Here is a 22,979-nt window from a genome sequence, read left to right as displayed (position 1 = left end):
ACCATTTCTGACACTTCCAGCGTGATGCCACCACCAAACACATCTTCCTCTCCCCTTTCAGCATTCTGAAGGGACCATTCCCTCAGTGACACCCTGGTCCACTCCTCTGTCATCCCCTATACCTCCCCCCTTTTCTACGGCACCTTTCCATACAAGCGCAGGAGATGCAACACCAGCCCTTTTACCTCCTCAATTCCCACTGTCCAGGGCCCCAAACACTGCTACCAAGTAAAACAGCAGTTTACTTGTACTTCTTTCAATTTAGTATACTGTATTCACTGCTCAGAATGTGGTCTTCTCTAGGTTGGGGAGACTGAACTGTCATGAACAATTGCTATACCGAATGATGATTTTTCGTTTAATCCATCGGTTGGAAACATGAATTAAACTTTAAAAAGAAAGCAGGGAACAAAGAACTTGGAGTAAACTTTAAAAAGAAAGCAGGAGACAGAGAGTTGAAAAAAGGTCACTGCTAGCAGCTAAAATGATCATGGCAATTTGCATCTAAATGCCCGACATACCAATGTATTGAGATGGAGAGGTAGGTATGGTAAATCTCCCATCAGAACAATGGCTTGTGAATTTTGAATGAGCTACCTGCCTTGCCTTAATTAACAAGACAATAAAGGCAACCTTGGAACATTAACACTGGTGGAGATGAGTCACTCAAAGGGTATTCCTAAAACAATGGGACCCTGAGAAATTGGAATTCTTAGACATGATCTGATTAATTTGCAAAAGACAGAATACACTGGGCCATTATATATCTCTCCATCTATGTGAACACTTGCAGTTACTTCTCTCTACAGCAGACATGCATCTGTGTTTGACCAGTGAAGGACTCAAGTGGGTCTCTCTCTCTCTCTCTCTCTCTCTCCAGGCGACCTTGCAATTTTAACCCTACCTGCTGACAGCAAAACATCCAAGTCTATCATTGCATTAGACAGAGACCCCGGGAAGAAAACCATCCGTAATGAGAAGCTTTTTTATGTTGTCTGTTGCAACATAAATGAAATGCGTGGAGTTCAGTTGATTGAAGATCTCAAACAGGTTTATTAAACAACTAAACCAATATACATTGCAGAGCTAACTATTTACAGAAGCTACTTCTCGGTGTTACAGTTACAGAGTGAGTCTGGCATGTAGTCCCATGACTACATCCTGGTACTTGGCTCATTAGCATCTTAAGATCTTAAAGGGACATCACGCTTAAAGGCAATCACACAACATCATCTGCATCACTCTCTCCAAGAAAACCCTGAACCAGTTGGCCCCCTCTACCAGTCAGAAACTTCAGGACCATGAGTTCAGCTGGAAGACAACTGAATTACCAGATTCCGCAGACTGTATATTCTTTTTTATTGTTTTGAACTCTAATCCAACCAATCTATTCTTCTTCACTCTGTAACCTATTTGTGTGTGTGATTCTCGTGTGTGTATGTGTGTGAGTGTGTGTGAAAGTTGGAGCGCAGTTTATTATTTTATTTAAATAGGATTTTGGTTTTAAGTTCAATAAACTAACCTCTTTCTTTTTTAAATTCAAGAAAATCTGTCCAACTGGTTCTTTTATGGTCATAGCACATGGAGTGTTAAACACTCACTGAATTGGTAAGCACATCCATTGTTTAAAAGAAATAAACCCTGTTGCAGTCAAACAAGGAGTGGGACAAGAGGGGAGCCTTTTGGCTCTTTGTGACCTGATCATAACAAAACGCTGACTGGGTAACCGCTTTGCCGAACACCTCCGTTCAGTCCACAAGCGTGACCCCGAGCTTCTTGTTGCTTGGCATGTTAATTCTCCACCATGCTCCAACTCTGACTTTTCTGTCCTTGGCCTGCTACAGTGTTCCAATGAAGCTCAATGCAAGCTCGAGGAACAGCACCTCGTCTTTTGACTGGACACTTTACAGCCTTCCGAACTCAACAACAAGTTCAATAACTTTCGATCACAGCTTCTTCCCCACCTTTTTTTCCCCTTTTCACATGTTTTGTTTGCTGGCTTGTTCCTCCCATCTTGTTTCTTTCCTAATCTCTTTACTTTGTGTTCAGACAGCTGCTATACTGTGCCATCTACATCTCATCCAGAACATCTTTTGTTTCTTTACTTGGCTTTGTACCATGAAACCTTTATTCATTTAATGTCTCCTGCTCTCTGCCCTATTACAGACCTTCTATTTTGTTCTTCTTCCCCACACCTCCCCTTTCGCTTTCTCAAAACCTCATACATTTCCAACCTTTGTCAGTTCTGATGAAAGGTCATTAACCTGAAATATTAACTCTATATTTCTCTCCAAAGATGCTGCCTGACCTATTGAGCATTTCCAGCATTTTCTGTTTTCGATGCATTATTTTAGGCCTTAGTAAGACTCCAACAACATGTGCCAGGTTACTCATTAGAATGCACTTTATATTATGTCTCCTGGGAAGTTTCCTAAGAACTTAGGTTTTCCTTGAAGAATTCAGCTTTCTGTCTTGACTACCTATTTTAATATTAAAGTGAAGATAGGGTGGGGAGGGTGTGATTATCATTCATGAATCATTTCAACAGAGACTGTTACAAGATTGTAGAAAGAACTGCAATGATTTGGGTTTTTTTGGAACAGTTAGAGTATTGTAAAATAAACACTGTGTTCATTATTTGCTATGTGCCTCCTGCCTTCATACAGTTCTCACACTTGTAAATAAATTCTAATAATAGTTTTAATCTGCACCAAATAGTCAGATAGTATGTTTATGTCATCTTATGAAGTAATCAGGAGAACATATTGAACAGTAAAATAAAAGCAAAATACTGCAGATGCTGGAAATCTGAAATAAAAACAGGAACTGCTGGAAATACTCAGCAGGTCTGGCAGCATCTGTGGAGAGAGAAGCAGAGTTAACATTTCAGGTCGGTGACCTTTCATCAGAACAGTTCTGATGAATGATCACCGACCTGAAATGTTAGCTCTGCTTCTCTCGCCACAGAATCTGCCAGACCTGCTGAACATATCGAACAGTGTATGTTGTCTACAAAGGCATAATACCCTGATAAAAGTATGAAGGTTAGTCCTGTGGCACATTATCACTATTTAGGTAACACGTAAGATTGCAAGTTTTAATTAATGGATCATGTGGGTCTGTTTATGGGAACTTTTATTTTTGCTGTAAACTCAAATTGACAGTGTTGGGAGAAAGCCCAAGTTCTAACAATGACCCAGAACTAAACATAATAATGAATCATTTGCTGAACTAGTATTTTGTGTTTATCAAAAAGTTTTCCAGAAAAAAGAGAGCAGTAAGGGGTTAAAGGGCTTGCTGGTTGGTGAGTGTGCAAATGCAGGCATTTATTTTGATTTCCAGTCACATGGTGCTTTAATAACCAATGACTTCAGCTAAATGTAGCACTAGGAGAGGTCATGCAAATCTAGGGCTAAACAGCCTCGAACATATATTTTAAATTCAAATGTGGATGGTGCGTAGGAAACCTAACCATGGGAGATTATTATCAGAGCAGTGTTTCCTTGACTTAACAAGACTAAGCCTCAGGTACAGAAACTATTTTCTTCCTTTAACTTGGGCCATCAAGTGAGAAATTTCAGCTGGTTTAATAATTAATGCGTGATACAGCACCTTTTCTGCTGGATGAAATGCTCCTTTGTTTCACTACAATTAAACAAATAGACTATTAGAACAAGGTGACACTCCTACTACTACAAGTTGTTTGATGAATGCTGCTGTCATCGGCTTCTGAAAAAAAGAGCAAATGATCAGCTCCTTTTGGCTCTTTTTATGGAAAAATCTTCTCTGATAATGGATCTGTTTCACTGACCTGTTCTGAGCGAGTACACACCTTATGTTCACAGTACCTGTGAGTAGCACCTTAGGCTGTTAATGTTAGTTCAACAGATAGTCAGGATAACAACTGAGAATCGGGATATTTTTCACAAGCTAATCGTGCCTTTTGTGTTGTGTTGTGAACTTTAGACATATTCAATTTTGTGAGAAGTCATGCATGAGCAAGGAAAATGTTTGAATGTAAATTATGCTGTCGAGCTTTGTTTTGAATTTATCCTATTTCACTGTTTAGTATTTAAACACGTTCTTGATGCAAATGGAAAGCTGTTGGTCTTATAGGTGTTGGAGTCATGAAAAGGAGAATTATAACGAGACAATGGATTCCAACGTTGTACATCCTGCTAGTGGCATTCAATTCACTTTTACTTAGTGACTTTCACTGCATATCCTGGTACATGCAAGTAATAGGATTTATCAAGAACAAACATATGGCTTATGTTGGGGCCACACCCTAATGAGAACAGTGAGTTAATGAGAGGTTTGTTTCAGAAAACCCACACTGGAAAGTATGAGGGTTACTCTACACAGTTATTATCCAGACTCTGGACATTCATGAATCTAACAACTACCTCCAGAAGCTAAAGTTGATTTCATTCAGTGCTAGTTAATGAACTTTTGCTCTTAGCAGTGAGCTGATATGATTACGTACAGATCACTGAGACTGTGTTTTCATTGTCAGGAATTATTATAAAACATGAGTTATAGGCCACTTTTTAACCATGATTGTCTCAACACTGGAGATGCTATTACAACTTTGAAGTCACTCAACAGGTCTATTTCACCTTTTTTTATTCGTTCATGGGATTTGGGCGTCACTGGCTAGGCCAGCATTTATTGTCCATCCCTGATTACCCTTGAACTGAGGGCTTGCTTGGCTATTTAAGATTGCTGTGGGTCTGGAGTCATGTGTTGGCCAGACCAGGTAAGGATGTCAGATTTCCTTCCCTAAAGGACATTAGGGAACCAGATGGGTTTTTAACAACAATCAACAATGGTTTCATGGTCACCATTAGACTAGCTTCATAATTCCAGATTTATTAATTGAATTCAAATTTCACCATTTACCGCAGTGGGATTCAAACCCATGTCTCCAGAGTACCATTCTGGGCCTCTGCATTGCTAGTCCAGTGGCATTACCACTAAGCCACCGCCTCCCCATTAATCATATACTTGCCAATCTTTAGTGGCAAGGCTCGTGGTGAATCAGAGGGTGTGCTGTTTTGTAATAGAGGCTTAAACAGAAACATTTTATAATTATTAAATGTAAAGATATTGTGTGGTGCTGCTTAAAGAATTGGAGGGTATGTGAGTTTATGATAGGTGTGTTACACTGGCAACACACATGGAGTCACTGTCACCTTCATCACCTGGGTAGAAATCTGCCAGAGTGGAATGTCCATGAATGGTATAAATCACCCAATTCTCCTCCAATTGAAATCAATGGCCAGAATTTACCCACCAACACTCCAGCCCCGGGAGCAGCCTAAAAGTGAGGGGTGGGGGGGGAGATGGTGGTTGTAAGATTGAGAGGCACATGGTAGGGGTTGCCATTCCTGTCGCCAACCTGGCCCCACTGCCATCTGACCAGCAGCAGGGGAGGTTGAAAACAGCCCACCTACCCCAGGCTAAGTATTTGCCACTTAAGGGCCTCCTCCCACACTTCTCCATCTGGGGAGGATGTCCAGTAAAAATAGGTGTTGGGGGGGCCCCTCCTGATCAGACACCCTATCCCCCATAGAGGGTTTCCTATGGCACAAATTACCCCCTCTGGAGCACCTCCCCCACCCTCCAAACCGACCCCCATCCCCCTCGCTGTGGTCCAGCCGACTTTCCCCGGCGAGGCTCAAATCCCCACTCACCTTTTGGTGCTGAAGTCCCTCTTGCTCTTCTTGCTGGGTGCAGTCCCAGCAGTGGCCACTGCTCCTGGTTGTGCTGCTGGCACTGGGGAGTTGCTGGACCTCTGATTGGCCGGCAGCTCCTGGTGGCAGGACTTCCTGCCTCAGAATGGCGGAAGCCCTGACCAAGGCCAATTGTGGGCCTGGACCACGCAAAATTGCTGTGTGGCTGCCCGGCCTGGCAAAGGAGGGCCCGTCCAAATTTTTCTCTGTTAAAATGTAAAATTGTGGTCGATGGGCCAAAAAAAGTGGGCAGCTTCTTCAATGGGTGGACGTGTGATCAACTTCACTAGATCACTTCCCAAATGAAGATTACCCCCACTTCATTTTGTAGGTCTTTCACGTTCTCACTGAAGGAAAAATATTGTAATAAAAACAAAGTGCTGGAAATATATTCCACCAGAAAAATATTGTAATATGCTGAATATTAAAATACTGCTTACACGAGAGGAAATATACTCTGAAGTTTTGAAAGTTGTCATGTGACATATAATACTGTGCAAAATATTTAATCTGTAAATGTTCTGATTGATCAATATATTTTTGAGGGCAATCAGGAAGAATTAGGTATGATTCTCCAATATTAATTTTTTACGGAAATGGTTATAATAAATAGTCAAGATTTTATGTTCAGTAAGTTAATACCTATTGGAAAATCTGAGCTGGTATGTTTCAGGTGAATGGAGTTTGTGTGATGCACCTGCTCTATTTTCTATCATGCTTGGTTGACTCCCCACTCTAAGTGGAGTTGGTAAGGCTAATATGTACAGTAAATGTTTGCAGTATTTCAAAGGAGCCAATAATGGACATGAAACAGGAAGGTCACACTAGCTGGAAATCAAAAACAAATACCAGGAAGGGAACGAAAGGCAAGTACAAGGTGCCTGAGAGAAGGGATGTTAATGCAGATGAAAGTTATTTTAAATGTTAGATCATTTGATGGTGAGATTATGGTTTTATTTCATTTTTATTCAATTATTTTCATTGTTAATTATGTCAATTTTTATTTCTATGGGTATATGTTAGCACAGGTGAGAAACTAACGTAGCTGGATATTGTCAGAGATGACTTCCAAGACAGTGGAGTTTAAGGGCTAGAAATTGGTATAGGGCCATTTTCAGGCCTGAAATAGACTGCACATGGGCTTCCCCAGAATATTGCCAGTGAGCTGTGGATCCCATTCAGGCATTCTGAGGCAGCTCGCCAGTTTGATAAGGAAGAAGTTGGGCCAGCTGTCATGCCAGCAAAAGCTATCAATTAGGTTGTGGGAGGTGGGAGAAGAATAGGAGGGGTTGATCCTGGGACAAAAGTGGCCCTCAGGGGTGTTATTAAACTAAATGGAGCACTCCTACTCATCTCAGCTCCACATGAAGGCAAATTTAAAAAACATTTACCTACCTTTGTCGTAGTGGCCTCCAACGGCTCTATCAGGAATTCTGATTAGGTCGCATTACACTCCAAAAAAACAAATAAGAGTAGTGCAGGTCTGATGAGTTTATGGAAATGTTCCTGTACAAGTATTAGGCTTCCCATGAACCTATTCAAGGATCCCAAACTCGCTGTTAGGTGGCCACCAATATACAGTCAGTGGTATTTCATGGGGTCTGAAATTGGTACCTTTTTTCCCGTTTTCCACACAGAGCACCAGTTTCTGCCCCTGAGTGTTTGTAACTATTTCCTGGGAAATTTAAAGCAAGCAGAGTGCTTTGTACCTAGGGACAGATGACACCAAATGCAACACTATTATCTACAGAAAATTGGGCAGTGGTTTGTTCCTTTTCTGTAAGCCGTCCTTTATTTGGATACTACCTGCCATTTCCATGCCATTTATTAATGCATACAACCGCCAAAACTGAAGGATTAATGGCTCTGACATAGTGGCCAGAAGTTTACAGCGCCTCCCCCCCCCCCGCCGCCACCCCCACATACACACACACACACACAGGAGCGGGCTGGTGGCAGGAGGGGAATCATAAAACTGAATAGAAGGATTGGGTGGGGGGGGGGGGGGCCATTCCCAATACCTTCCAGCGCCCTTTGCAATTTTACCAGGAATGGTGGCGAGAAACGGCCCGCTCACCCCAGGCCAAATAAGGCCCATAAGTGGCCAATTAACTGCCACTTAAGGACCTCCTCTCGCTGCAGCTGGTATTTCACCACTAGTGGGCAAGAGGCTCAGGCCTTCCAGGAGGCTGCCCAGTAAAACCTGGCAGCCTCCTTGCGTGCTTGGGGGGGCCCTCTTGATCGGGCATCCTGTGCCCCACGGAGGGCTCCCCACTGCCCAACAGCCCCCACTACACAACATTTCCCCCCCCACACCCCCGACACTTACTTTGTTTCTGGGGCCAGTGTCACTCTTGCTGCTGAAGCTGGCTGCAGTTCCAGCAGTGGCCACCGCTCCCGGGACTGAGCCTCCGGCCTGCTGATTGGCCGGCAGCTCCATTAAGCAGGACTTCCTACCTCAGAGGGGTAGAAGTTCCACCCATAGCCAATTATGAGCCTGGGGACTGTAAAATCCCGGCGTGCCTCCCCAGCGGTGGCGAGCTTGCCCCCGACCTTTTGGCTGGTGGGCAGGGCCTCCCGCCCAATGATAAATTCCGGTCAGTCAGTCAGGTTTGCCAAGCAATAGTTTGCAGTTAATCACAAGACAATAATGAAGTCAATATCTCGCAGAACAGTTTCTTGTAATTGTGATCTCAAACTGAACTTTGTTAGTGCAGAGACAATGTCAGTAAATCCAAGCACACACCCCTTTAATCCAACACTTGATATATTTTACAGCTGATAATTGTTTGGTTTTTTATTGAAAATATCTCCTCCCTTCCCCCTGACATGTTGGACTCTCTATGAAGTATCAAGAAGTATCAAGCAGGTAGTGCAGGAGACCTCTGAGTGCATCTCACTCTCCAACTGGTATTCAGTTCTGAATACTGAGGTAAGTGATGATTCATCTAGGGAGTGCAGCCAGAGCCAAGTCCATGGCAGCACAGCTGGCTCAGCTGCACAGTGGGGTACAGGAAAGACTGGAAGAGCCATAGTGATAGGTGATTCAATAGTCAGGGGAACAGACAGCCATTTCTGTGGCCGCAGACATAAATCAAGGATGGTGTTTTGCCTCCCTAGTGCCTGGATCAAGGATGTCACTGAGTGGCCACAGAGCTTCCAGAAGGGGAGGGTGAACAGCCAGCACATCAGAATTAACCACATAGGCAAAAGAGGGATGTGGTCCTGCAGTCAGAATTTAGGGAGCTAGTTAAGAAATTAGCAAGCAGGACCTCAAAAGTAGTCATTTCTGGATTACGCCCAATGCCATGTGCAAGTGAGTATAGAAATACAAGGACAGATGAATGCGTGGCTGGAAAGATGGTGCAGGAGGGAGGGCTTCAGATCCCTGGGACATTGTAACTGGCTCTGGGGGAGATGGGACTTATACAGGCCAGACAGGTTGCACCTGAACAGAGCCGGGACTGAGTTCCTTGCGGGATGTTTTGCTAGTGCTGTTGGGAGGGTTTAAACTAGTTTGGCAGAGGAATGGAGACCTGAGGGTAGATTTGGCTGGGACAAATTCAGAAATGAAAATGGAAGGCAGAAAATTAATGGATGAGTCGGGAAGACGGAGGAAACAAAGATTAGAAAATAAAAAAAAGAGTTTGGCAGTGCTGAAGGGTATCTATTTCAATGCAAGGAGTATAGCAAATAAAGCAGATGAGCCGAGGGCACAGATAGACATGTAGCAGTATGATATCTTAGCTATTACAGAAACGTGGCTTAAGGAGGGACAGGAATGGCAGTTCAGTGTTCCTGGTTACAGGGTTTTCAGACGCAATAGGGAGGGGATAAGAAAGGAGGGGGAGTGGCAATTTTGGTCAAGGAAACTATTACTGCTGTGAGGAGGGATGATATGTTGGAAGGTTCATCAAATGAGGCCATATGGATTGAGCTAAAGAACAAAAAAAGGGGAAACCACATTGCTGGGAGTGTACTATAGACCCCTAAACAGTCAGAGGGAGATAGAAGAGCAGATATGTAGGCAAATCTCTGAGAAGTGCAAGAAAAATAGGGCAGTAATAGTAGGGGATTTTAACCACCCCAATATTAACTGGAATAGTTTTAGTGTGAAAGGAATTGAGGGAGCAGAATTCTTGAGATGCATTCAGGAGAACCTTTTTGATCATAATTCAGTCAGTTTTAACAAAATTATGGAAAAGAACAGAGATAGAACAGGAGTTAGAGTTCTCAATTGGGGCAAGACCAATTTTACTAAAATGAGCAGTGATTTAGTGAAAGTGGACTGGAAACAGCTACTTGAAGGTAAATCAGTGTCAAAGCAGTGAGAGGCATTCAAAAGGGAGATTCAAGGGGTTCAGAGTAAACATGTTCCCACAAAGAAAAAGGGTGAGACGGCCAAATCTAGAGCCCCATGGATGTCAAGGAGCTTACAGGGTAAGATATGGCAGAAAAGGAAAGCTTAGGTCCGTCACAGAGAAAATGGAGGGGTGAAATCAAAAAGGAAATTAGGAAAGCTAAGAGAGGGCATGAAAGAATATTGGCAAGCAAAATCAAGGTGAACCCAAAGATGTTTTATTAATACATTAAGAGTAAGAGGATAACTAAGGAGACAGTAGGGCCCATAAAAGACCAAAAAGGTAACTTATGCGTAGGGGCGGAAGATGTTGGTATGGTTCTTGATGAATACTTTGCGTCTGCCTTCACAAAAGAGGGGGCCAATGCAGATATTGTAGTTAAGGAGGAAAAGTGTGAAGTATTGGATGTGATAAACATAGAGAGAGAGGAAGTATTAATGGGATTAGCATCCTTGAAAGTTGATTAATCACCAGGGCCAGATGAAATGTACCCCAGGCTGTTAATAGAAGCAAGAGAGGAAATAGCAGAAGGTCTGACCATCATTTTCCAGTCCTCACTGAATACAGGTGTGGTGCCGGAGGATTGGAGAACTGCTAACATTGTACCTCTGTTTAAAAAGGAAGCAATAAATACAGGCCAGTCAGTCTAACCTCAGTAGTGGGCAAATTATTGGAATCTATTCTGAGTCACAGGATGAATTGTCACTAAGAAAGGCACAGTTTAATCAAGGATAGTCAGCATGGATTTGTTTAGGGAAGATCTTGTTTGACCAACATGATCCAATTTTTTGAAGTAACAAGGAAGATAGATGAGGGTAGTGCAGTTGATGTGGTCTACATGGATTTTAGCAAGGCCTTTGACAAGGTCCCACGTGGGAGATGGTTAAAAAAATAAAATCCCATGGGATCCAGGGAAATGCAACAAGATGGATACAAAATTGGCTCAGTGGCAGGAAACAAAGGGTTTTATTGCAACTGGAGGGCTGTTTCCAGTGGCATTCTGCAGGGCTCAGTACTGGGTCCCCTGCTTTTTGTGGTACATATTAACGACTTGGACGTAAATGTAGGGGGCATGGTCAAGAAGTTTGCAAATGACACAATGATTGGCCATCTGGTAGATAACGAGGAGGATAGCTGTAGACTGCAGGAAGATATTGATGGTCTGGTCAGATGGGCAGAAAAGTGGCAAATAAAATGCAACCCGGAGAAGTGTGAAGTGATGCATTTGAGAGGTCAAACATGACAAAGGAATACACGATTAATGGGAAAATACCAAGAAGTGTAGAGGAAGTAAGGAAACTTGGAGTGAATGTCCACAGATCCCTGAAGGTAGCAGGACAGGTCGATAAGGTGGTTAAGAAGGCATATGGAATCCTTTCCTTTATTAGTTGAGGTATAGAATATAAGAGCAAGGAGATTACGCTGGAACTGTGTAACTCATTGGTTAGGCCACAATTTGAGTACTGTGTGCAGTTCTGGTCACCTCATTACAGAAAGGATGTAATTGCACTAGAGAGGGTACAGAGGAGATTTATGAGGATGTTGCAACTTGTTGCAACCTAGCAATCCACCTTGTTACACTTAAAGCTAAATGACATCACTTTTTTTTAAAAAAATGTTCAAGTTAAAAAAGAGTTAAGTAAAGGCTTAGGGTACGGCAGCCTCAGCTCAATGTTTGCATTTGTCTCTGTGCTGTATTCAAATCAGGCCCAGTAAGCATATTAGGTGTGTCTTTGCACTATGCACTGCCTCTGGGAAAAGCCAGACTGCATGAGGCTGAGACTGGGCAGCAAGAGTTCCCTCAATCCCACCCACATCGCAAGAGATGGAGTAGAGGGAGCACCTAATTCTTGTTTGGCAGACTCTCGTTGGTAAATTAAAGTGTGAGCAAATCCTTTGCATATTGTTCCTATACTTATAACCCTCTGTTGTGTTTCATATCAACATTAATGTGACTTAATCCTTTTTTCTAAGGTGGACCAGGAAAACCTGCCATCCTGACACTTTGATTGCATGCTATGTCTTAAAACAAAAATTGTGGCATAGAATATAGAGTTAAAGAGTAACTTATGGCACAGAAGGTGGCCATTTGGCCCATCGAGTCCATGATGGCTCTCCACAGAGCTATGCTGTCAGTCCCACTCCCAGACACGATCCCCTTAGCCCTGCAAGTCTATTTCTCTCAAGTGGCCATCCAACTTCCTCTTGACATCAGTGATTGTCTTCGCTTCCACCTCCCTTGTGAACAGTGAGTTCCAGGTCATTACTACCCACTGCATAAAAAAGTGCTTCCTCATATTCCCCCTGCATCTTTTGCCCAAAACCTTCAATCTGTATCCCCTAGAAGGGGCAAGGACAGAATCCATTTGGTTAGAGCTCAACAGCAAAAATGATCACGCTACTAGGGGTGTTCTATAGGCCTCCAAATAGTGAGATAGAGATAGAGGAGCAAATCTGCAGGGAAATCAGAGATGTGCAAGAACTATAGCATGATGATATTGGGGGACTTTAATTAACCAAATATTGATTGGGATAATTTTAGAGTAAAGGGTAAGGAGGGGGAGGAATTTCTAAAAGGTATTCAGGAGAACTTCCTTGATCAGTATGTTCTTAGCCCAACTAAGTGTCTGTGGGGGCGCACTTGGGTAACAGCGATCATTGTATCATAAGGTTTAGATTAGTATTGCAGAAAATCAAGGAACAAAATAAGTTAGAATGTCTATATTGGAAGAGGGATAATTTCAACACAATGAGAAGGGATCTAGCCAGGGTAAAATGGAACTGAAGACTGGCAGGAAGAGTTGTATTGGAACAATGGGTTATTTCTAAGGAAGAGATTAGATTAGATTAGATTAGAGATACAGCACTGAAACAGGCCCTTCGGCCCACCGAGTCTGTGCCGACCATCAACCACCCATTTATACTAATCCTACACTAATCCCACATTCCTACCAAACATCCCCACCTGTCCCCACATTTCCCTACCACCCACCTATACTAGTGACAATTTATAATGGCCAATTTACCTACCAACCTGCAAGTCTTTTGGCTTGTGGGAGGAAACCGGAGCACCCGGAGAAAATCCACGCAGACACAGGGAGAACTTGCAAACTCCACACAGGCAGTACCCAGAATCGAACCCGGGTCCCTGCAGCTGTGAGGCTGCAGTGCTAACCACTGCGCCGCCCAAATGTTTCAGGTACAGGCTAGGAACATTCCAACAAGGGTGAAAGGTAGGGGAACCAAGAACAGGGCTGCTTGGTTGATGAGGGAGACAGAGATGATGATGATAGAAAAAATGAGGGTGCATGATATGTGTCAGGTGAACTCATCAGGTGAGAACCAGGCCATATACAATAAGTTGAGAGGGGAGGTGAAGAGGAAAATAAGACTAGCAAAGAGAGAATATGAAAATAGAATGGCAATCAACATAAAAGGGAACCCAAAGAGCTTCTGCTGGCATGTAATTAGCAAGTGGGTAGTAAGAGGAGGAGTGGGGCCTATTTGGGACAGAGAGGATACCCGGGTTCGATTCTGGGTACTGCCTGTGTGGAGTTTGCAAGTTCTCCCTGTGTCTGCGTGGGTTTTCTCCGGGTGCTCCGGTTTCCTCCCACAAGCCAAAAGACTTGCAGGTTGATAGGTAAATTGGCCATTATAAATTGTCACTAGTATAGGTAGGTGGTAGGGAAATATAGGGACAGGTGGGGATGTTTGGTAGGAATATGGGATTAGTGTAGGATTAGTATAAATGGGTGGTTGATGTTCGGCACAGACTCGGTGGGCCGAAGGGCCTGTTTCAGTGCTGTATCTCTAATCTAATCTAATATGCCTAGAGGTGCAGGACAAGGCTAATGTACTTAGTAAGTACTTTGTGTCAGTGTTCACTAAGGAAATGGAGGCTGAAAAAATATAACTAGAAGCAGAGAGTGTACGGGCAATGGATAGGATAAAAATTGAGGGGGGGCAGGTACTAAAAAGATTGGTTATGCTTAGGGTACATAAGTCATCTGGTCCAGATGGCTTGCATTCCAGGTTGCTAAAGGAAGTGGGGATGGAGGTAGCAGAAAGGCTTGCCATAATCATCCAATCTTCCCTGGATACGGGGGAGGTGATAGAGGATTGGAGAGTGGCAAATGTAACACCCTTATTCAAGAAAGGGTGTAAGGACAGTCCTAGCAACTATAGACCAGTTAGTTTAACATCAGTGCTGGGTAAGGTTTTAGGAACTAATCAGTGAAAATATCAATGGATACTTGGAGAGGTTTGAGTTAATTAAGGATAGCCAGCATGGATTTATAAAAGGCAGATCATGCTTGACTAATCTAATTGAATTTTTTGATTAAGTAAAAGAGAAGGTTAATGAAGGAATGTGGTAGAAGTTGTTTATATGGATTTTAAGAAAGCATTTGATAAGGTACTCTCATAAAAGGCTGGTTAACCAAATTAAAGCACAGGGAATGGGAGGGTCTTGTTTTTATTTCAGATTTCCAGCATCCGCAGTATTTTCCTATTATAACTGCAGAAGTTTGTCGTTTAGCTGAAATTATGGGATGCTATCAACAATTTGGGGAAATTGCATAAAGCTTTGATACAAGCTTTGTCCTGTGTGAAATGCAAAAGTAACAGGTAAAGGAGAGGCTCCTTAGAGAAACAGTCTTGGGTTTAGTAAAATGTTGAAATACTGAAGAGCTTCAGGGCTTGTTAAAGAATGCATTGGAGGTGTAAAGAATCTAGACCCAGTTCATGCTCTAATTAAGACGGTGCAACTGTAGCCAGCAAGAGCAATAGTGCAGCAGCAGCTGTCAGTATCAAACTGCAGCCAGCAAGAGCAATAGTGCAGCAGCAGCTGTCAGTATCAATACAGGAGTGTTATGGGTGGGATGAACAGTGGAAAGATATCCCATGTACAGCTTGCTGTATTTGAATTGCAGAAAATGTAAGCATTTTGTGTCTCAGTGTTATGTCAAAAGTCAGAGAAAGATCCAATGTCAATAGCTGACATTGAGAATGAGTAAGAGTAAGAAATCATTAAATCATCAAGCCTGTTGCCAGAAGCGAAGCAGGTCAGAGCTGTTACTGGTAGCCACTACCTCAACCTGTAATGCTACTATGTATATTTATAGCAGGCCAGTTCATTTTCAGTTAGCTTATGTAAGATGATCATCGCCAAACAGCAGACAGGTCTGAGTAAAGTGCACATTGCAAGATCCTAGTTTATTTGTTCAATGTATAATACTATATTAAAGCTCTGCAATGCCGCAGAGTTAACTCAAAGACTGGTCAGAAATACCCCAAAGAATTTTAGGTGCCAGAAACAGCACTTATTATATTTTCAATGACTTAATAATTGATAATTATATAGGGGGATGGTAGCATAGCGGTAATGTGACTGGACTAGTAATCCAAAGGCCCAGACTAAACCTCTGGCGACATGAGTTCAAATCACACCACAGTAGCTGGGGGAATTTAAATTAAATTAATTAATTAAATCTGGAATAAAATGCTAGTCTCACTGATAATGATTATGAAACTATCAGATTATTGTAAAACCCCATCTGGTTCACTGATGATCTTCAGGGGAGGAAATCTGCCATCCTTACCTGGTCTGGCCTACATGTGACTCCAGATCCACAGCAATGGGATTGACTCTTAACTGCCCTCTGAAATGCCGTAGCAAGCCACTCAGTTGCATCAAACCGCTACAGAATAGCACTGTGGGTGTACTTTCATCACATGGACTACAGCGGTTCAAGAAAGCAGCTCACCATCACCTTCTCAATTAGGGATGGACAAGAAATACTGGCCTTGCCAGTGACAGAAACAGCCCAAGACAAATGGGGAAGAAAGAGCCTTGGTGAGACCACACCTGAAGAAGTCTGTACTGTTTTGGTCTCTTTACCTAAGGAAGGATGTACTTGCCTTGGAGGGCATGCAAAGGTTCAATAGACTGATTTCTGGGATGAGTGGATTGTCCTATGCGGAATGATTGAGTACGCTAGCCCTGTATTCCCTAGAATTTAGAAGAATGAGAGGTAATCTCATTGAAACATATACAATTCATAAGGGGCTTAATAGGGTAGTTGCTGAAAAGATGATTTCCCTGGCTGGGAGTCTAGAACTAGGGATCACAGTCTCTGAATAAGGGGTCGGCCATTTGGTACTGAAATGAGGAGAAATTCTTCACTCAGAGTTGTGGACCTTTGGAATTGGAATTGAGTATATTCAAGACAGAGATTGATAGATTTTTGGATACTGGGGGGATTAAGGGCTATAGGGATAATGCAGGAAGGTCGAAGACCAACCATGATCATATTGAATGGCGGAGCAGGCTCTAATGCCTATTTCTTATGTTCATATGTTTAAAACAAAATCAAAATACTGTGGATGCTGGAAATCTGAAATAAAAATAGATAATGCCTGAAGCACTCAAGGTGAGGTAGCATCTGTCCAGAGAGAAACAGACATGACCCTTAAGAACTGGAATAAGCTAGAGATGAACAGCTTTTAAGTAAATACAGAGCCAAGGAAAGGGCGATACATCTTTGTTGGGAATAAGGTATTGAAAGAAATTGAATTAATCAAGGTTCAATATAAAAGCATATTTGCCACCATGACTGAAATCACATTATAGCCAGAATCCAGGAAGCCCTGAATCAACTTAGCAAGGAGTACCCAAATCCCTCTCAAGGAACCGGTTGATTAGAGTGAAATTATTACCTGAAAATAAATCCTGAGATAAAACCAGTGATTGATCCACTCAAGAAAATACCTATTGCAAATAAATAGCGTGCTCAAGGAGGAACTTTCAAGATTAACTAACAATAATGCTCCAGTGACCAAGCTGTTACAATCTTTTCCCTGTCCTTGTTCAACCACAACAGGTTTATTTCTTTTTTGGTGGATATGCTTGCCAAATCAGTGAGTATTTAACTACTTACATGCTATGATCATAAAAAGAACCAATTGGGCAGGTTTTCTTGAGTTTAACAAAGAAAGAGGTTAGCTTTATTGTACTTAAACCAATCTAAGTAAAATAATAAACTACGCTCCAACTTTCACACACACACACACAAGTTACAGAGTGGGGAAGGATAGATTGGTCAAATTAGTCCGAAGAAATAAAAAGGAGTATACAGTCTGTGAAGGTTGGTGACTCAGCTAGCTTCAGGCTGAATTCAGTGGTCCTGAGGCTTCCGGGTTGAAGATGTGGACAGCTGATTGGGTAGTTCTCCAGGAGATAATGATGTGGATGATTTCCTTCAAGCGGTCTCAGTCTGCAGCAGTGATATGCCTAGGTGGTTACAGCCAGTAGGCAGGGTTTGAAGCTTGCAAGGTGGATTGGAGAGAGAGAGAGGGGGGGGGGGGGGGGAGAAGGGACCCACTTGGATCTTCGCCTGTCAGTCTCTATCTACTTGTCTGGTTGCTGCAGAGAAAACACCAGCTTAAGCACACTGTTGGTGGGCCTGTTGGTGACCATCACCAACATGGTGGTTACCAATGTGTATTCCCTCTTGCAACTTAATTAGTCCATGTATAGGAATTCCCTTCTCACAACCAGGGTCCCATTGTTCAAGTGATTAGGTTTAAATGGTTTGTCTCCACCAGTTTAATGTTCAAGTGATGGCTTTAATGTCTTGCTAATGGGAGCAGGATAGTAGTTCACTCAGATTCCCCAGGTTATTGTTCTTGATGGGACTGTGCAGACAATTTGTCTCCACCTCAATGCATTAGAATGTGGAGTATAGTGATGCAAATTGGGATGGCCATCTTAGCTGCTAGTAGAGTCACCATTTTTATCTTTTTTTTTATTTAATCAGGTTTCCAGCCGGTGGATTAAAAAATCATCATTCAATATAGAATGCTTTCATGACAAAACTAATATTAACACAAGAACATAGGAATGGGAGTAAGCCATTCACTCACTCAAGCCTGTTCCACCATTCAATCAGATCATGGCTGATCAGTATCTCAGCTTCATTTACTCCCCTTGATCCCCTTACCTAACAAATATCTATCAATCTCTGTCTTGAAAATTTCAGTTGATTCAGCATCCACAGCTTTTTGGGAGCGAGAGTTCCAGATTTTTAGTGCAGAGAAGTGTGACGTGATACATTTCGATAGGAAGAACGCAAAGAGACAATATAAAACAAAGGTGCCATTCTAAAGCAGGTGCAGGAGCAAAGGGACCTGGGTGTATATGTGCACAAATCATTGAAGTTGGCAGGACAGCTTTAGAGAGCAGTTAATAGAGCATACAACATCCTAGGCTTCATTAAGAGGGCATGGAATGCAAAAGCAATGAAGTTATTTTAAACTTGTATAGAACGCTGGTTCAGCCTCAACTGGAGTATTGTGTCCAGTTCTGGGTGTCACACTTTAAGGAATGATCTGAAGGCATTGGAGAGAGTGCAGAAAAGGTTTACGAGAATGGTTCCAGGGATGAGGAACTTCAGTTACATAAATTGAAAAAGTTGGGACTGTTTTTCTTTGGAGAAGAGAAGGTTAAGAGGAGATTTGATCGAGGTACTCAAAATCATGAGGAGTCTCACAGGGTAGTTAGGGAAAAACTGTTCCCATTAGGAAGGCTAATGGTAAGAGGATTTGACTACAGGAGTAGTGAGGTCTTGCTTCAATTGCATAGAACCTTGGTCAGACGGCACCTGGAGTACTGTGTGCAGTTTTGGTCCCCTTACCTTAGGAAGGATATTATTGCCACAGAGGGAGTGCAATGAAGGTTCACCAAATTTGTTCCCGGGATGGCGGGACTGTCCTATGAAGAGAGATTGGGGAAACTCGGCCTGTATTCTCTCGAGTTCTGAAGAATGAGAGGTGATCTCATTGAAACCTGCAGAATACTTAAAGGGAGAGACAGGGTAGATGCAGGTAAGATGTTCCCCCTGGTTGGGGAGTCTAGAACCAGGGAACACAATTTCAAAATAAGGGGGAAGCCACTTAGGACAGAGATAAGGAGAAATTTCTTTACTCAGAGGGTTGTGAATCATTGGAATTCTCTACCCCAGAGGGCTGTGGAAGCTCAGTCATTGAGTATGTTTAAAGCAGAGATTGACAGATTTCTAAATACCAATGACATAAAGTGATATGGGGATAGTGTTGGAAAAAGGCATTGAAGTGGATGATCTGCCATGATCGTATTGAATGGCGGAGCAGGTTCGATAGGCTGAATGCCCTACTCCTGCTCTTATGTTCCTGTTGGTGGAAGGATCGAGAACAAGAGGGCACAGATTAGGTAATTGGCAAAAGAAGCAATACGACTTGAGGAAAAACATTTTCACATAGCAAGCAATTAGGATCTGGAATGTGCTGCCTGAGAGTGTGGTAGAGACAGGTTCAAACAAGGCATTCAAAAGGGAATTGGATTGTTATCTAAAAAAAAAAGAAGTGCCACGAGATAAACCAGTCTTTTGGAGAGGTGGCACAGACACAAAGGGCCAAAAGGCCTCCTTCCATTCTGTAACAATTCTGTGATTTCCATCATCTGTGTATGGAAAAAGTGCTTCCTGATTTCACTCCCAAATTATCTGGCTCTAATTTTAAGATAGTAGCCCTTTGTTCTGGATCACCCTCACCAGAGTGAATAGGTTTATTGTATTTACCCTGTGGAATCTCTTCATTTTAAACACTATTAGATCAGACGTCAATCTTCTAAACTCATGGAAATATATGTCAAGTTTATGCAATCTTCTCATAATTCAACCCTTTAAGCTTCATTATCATTCTGGTGAATCTGCACTGCACCTCATTCAAGGCCAATGTATGTTTACAGTGCTTAGAATTGGATGCAGTACTCTAAATGGGGTCTTACCAATTGAAATATAATATTCTCACTTTTGTATTCCAGCTCCCTTGTGAGAAAGACTAAATTTCCATTAGCTGAAATCCCTTACTTTCTCCACAGCTAAGGCTCGGTTTTTCCCTCCAGGGTGGGAAACAGATGTTGAACTGTTTCCGGGTGGTGAACCTGACCCCGGGGGTCAGGGGGTTGGGGAAATAGTCACAGTGTGATTTTTAACGGTATGTCCCCTTAATTGGTCTGAAGACAGGTTCTGTATCCAAATAAGGATGAAGGATGGGCTTTCAAAGCTGGACGGCCACTCAGGGCCTTACAGCTTGAAAGGAGCAGCAGGCTGCAATAGGAGGTAAGAGAGAGGGTGCTTCAAGATGGAGGTAACCTCTCTCCAACATTTTCAAATCTTATTTTAAAAATGGGTTTTGCAACCAGGACACCACTGTGTGGGGAGGGGCGGGGAGGAACCCTGTGCAGGGCAGCCTGTGGCTGCTCCAGCATCCAGAGAGGCAGGAGGGCGCCTAAGCCTGCCTGGAGCATTGGGCCCTGGGCCTGCCACCGTGTGCTTGCCTCCAGGCACCTAAACAGGGCCTGGCAGCCTGCAGGAACCTGGAGGACAACTGGAAAATCCCATTTGGACTTTTTTATTTGGCCTCAAGTAGCTCCTAATGAATCTGATCAGCTACCAGGCACATGAGGGCGAGTAACCCTGATGGCCTCCCCCTGCCTCCACAAAAATGACCCAGAGGAGGGATGGAGCCGGGGAACTGGCACACTGGCCAGTGTGGCTAATTTTGGCTCCCACCTGCATCCGATCCCAGCTCCGGCGAGGGACAAAAATCCAGTCCATCGTCTCTCGCTACAGGGGAAAAAAATTCCAATTTGTCTTTCTTGGATCCAAAGTGGATGATCTCGCATTTCACCACGTACAATCAACAAGGAAGTAATTCAGGTGCAATCTTTAAAACTGTATCCATGAATTTATAGACCATTTGAGGTGTACTCTTAAGCTGTAAAAGAAATAAAAGGTCTTAAAAAGAATTTTGTTTTATAACAGCATCTTGCTTAGGATCTTTAAGCCTTTGTGCGGAATGTGTTGAGTAGGTTAGAAGGATTGATTTGTAAATTTGACATTTTCAAGCTGTTTCTAAAACCAGTAAGTCTAGGTCAGAAAGTTGATTGTCTCCTCTAAAGGTCTTCTGATTGTGCTGGCAAGGTACTGACCAGAAAGGTTGGTAACAGGACACATCGGTTATGGTTAATAGTATGGTGAAATCATCATATCTACTACTAGAGACACTGAAAATCTTCCAACTAAAATCTAAATGAAAAAATGCTATAGAAAGAACTAGGTGATCAGATCTAAGCTCTGCAGTCCTGCCACATCCAGTCGTGAATGGTGATGGACAATTAAACAACTAACTGGCGGAGAAGGCTCCACAAATATTCCCAACCTGAAGGGTGAGGGAGCCCAGCACATCAGTGCAAAAGACAAGGCTGAAGCATTTGCAGCCATCTTCAACCAGAGGTGGTGAGTGGATTATCTATCTCAGCCTGCTCCTGATGTCCTCGGCATCACAGATGCCAGTCTTCAGCCAATTCAATTTATGCCATGTGAGATCAAGAAACAGCTGAAGGCACTGGATACTGCAAGCAATCCGTGTCCACATGTCAGCCCTGACAACATCCCGGCAGTAGATTTTTTTAAAAATTCATTTCATGGGATGTGGCTGTCACTGGCAAGCCAGCAATTGTTGCACATTCAGAAGTGCCCTTGAGAAGGTGGTGACGAGCTTCCTGCCCGAACCACTGCAGTCCATCTGGTGCGATACACCCACGGTGCTGTTAGGGAGGGAGTTCCAGGATTTTGATCCAGCGAGAGTGAAGGAACAGTGATATATTTCCAAATCAGGATGGTGTGTGCCTTGGAGGGGAACTTGCAGGTGGTGGTGTTCCCACGTGTCTGCTGCCCTTGTCCTTCTTGGTGGTAGAGGTTGCGGGTTTAGAAGGTGGTATGAAAGGAGGTGTAGTGAGTTGCTGCAGTGCATCTTGTGAAAGGTACACACTGCTGTCTCTGTGCATCAGTGCTGGAGGGAGTGAATGTTTAGGTTGCCAATCAAGTGGGCTTCCTTGTCCTGAATGTTGTTGGAGCTGCACTCATCCAGGCAAGTGGAAAGTATTGCATCACACTCCTGACTGGTGCCTTGTAGATAGTGGACAGGCTTTGGGGAGTAAGGAGGTAGGTTATTTGTTTCAGAATTCCCAGTCTCTGACCTGCTCTTGTAGCCACAGTATTTATGTGGCTGCTCCAGTTCAGTTTCTGGTCAATGGTAACCCCAAGATGTTGATAGGGGATTCAGTAATGGTAATGCTATTGAATGTCAAAGGGAGATGGTTAGATTCTCCCTTGTTGGTGATGGTCATTGCCTGGCACTTGTGTGGCGCAAATGTTACTTGCCACTTATCAGCCAAAACCTGAATGTTGTCCAAACCTTGCTGCATGTGGACACGGACTGCTTCAGTATCTAAGTTGTGAATGGTGCTGAACATTGTGCAATCATCAGCAAACATCCCCACCTCTGATCTTATGATGAAGGGAAAATCACTGAAGCAGCTGAAGATGGTTGGGCCTAGGACATTACCCTGATGAACTCCTGCAGCGATGTCCTGGGGCTGAGATGATTGACCTCCAACAACCACAACCATCTTCCTTTGTGCTAGGTATGACTCCAACCAGTGGACAGATTTTCCCCTGATTCCCATTGACTCCAGTTTTGTTTGGGCTCCTTAATGCCGCACTCAGTCAAATGCTGCCTTGATATCAAGGCCAAACACTCTCACCTCGCCTGTTGAATTCAGCTCCTTTGTCCATGTTTGGACCAAGGCTGTAATGAGGTCAGGAGCCAAGTGGCCATGGTGGAACCCAAACTGAACAGCAATGCGCAGGTTGTTGCTGCAGACTTGTATTCCAGAAATAGCCATGCCCCTAGCCAAGCTGTTCCACGACACTGGAATCTACCCACAATGTGGAAAATTGCCAAGGTATGTCCTATTTACAAAAAAAGCGAGGCAAATCCA

The 22,979-nt window shown here is 43.2% G+C and overlaps 1 protein-coding gene across 3 annotated transcripts in view; it reads left to right on the top strand.

Annotated features, from left to right (window-relative positions):
- Positions 1–3,452: 3,452 nt before the first annotated feature.
- Positions 3,453–22,979, top strand: part of LOC137345801 (uncharacterized protein C4orf19 homolog) — a 39,176-nt gene continuing 19,649 nt past the window's right edge. Inside the window, exon 1 of one of the 3 annotated variants that reach the window (XM_068009085.1) lies at positions 3,453–3,528. The gene's annotated coding sequence lies outside the window, so the exon portion shown is untranslated. Of the gene's footprint in view, positions 3,529–3,706; positions 3,851–22,979 lie in introns of those variants that run through there. The other 2 variants (XM_068009220.1, XM_068009145.1) reach the window with 2 other exon arrangements.

This window comes from Heterodontus francisci, chromosome 1 (genome assembly GCF_036365525.1).
Source record: "Heterodontus francisci isolate sHetFra1 chromosome 1, sHetFra1.hap1, whole genome shotgun sequence".
NCBI classification, from domain to species: domain Eukaryota; kingdom Metazoa; phylum Chordata; class Chondrichthyes; order Heterodontiformes; family Heterodontidae; genus Heterodontus; species Heterodontus francisci.
This window is presented reverse-complemented; position numbering and strand designations above follow the sequence as displayed.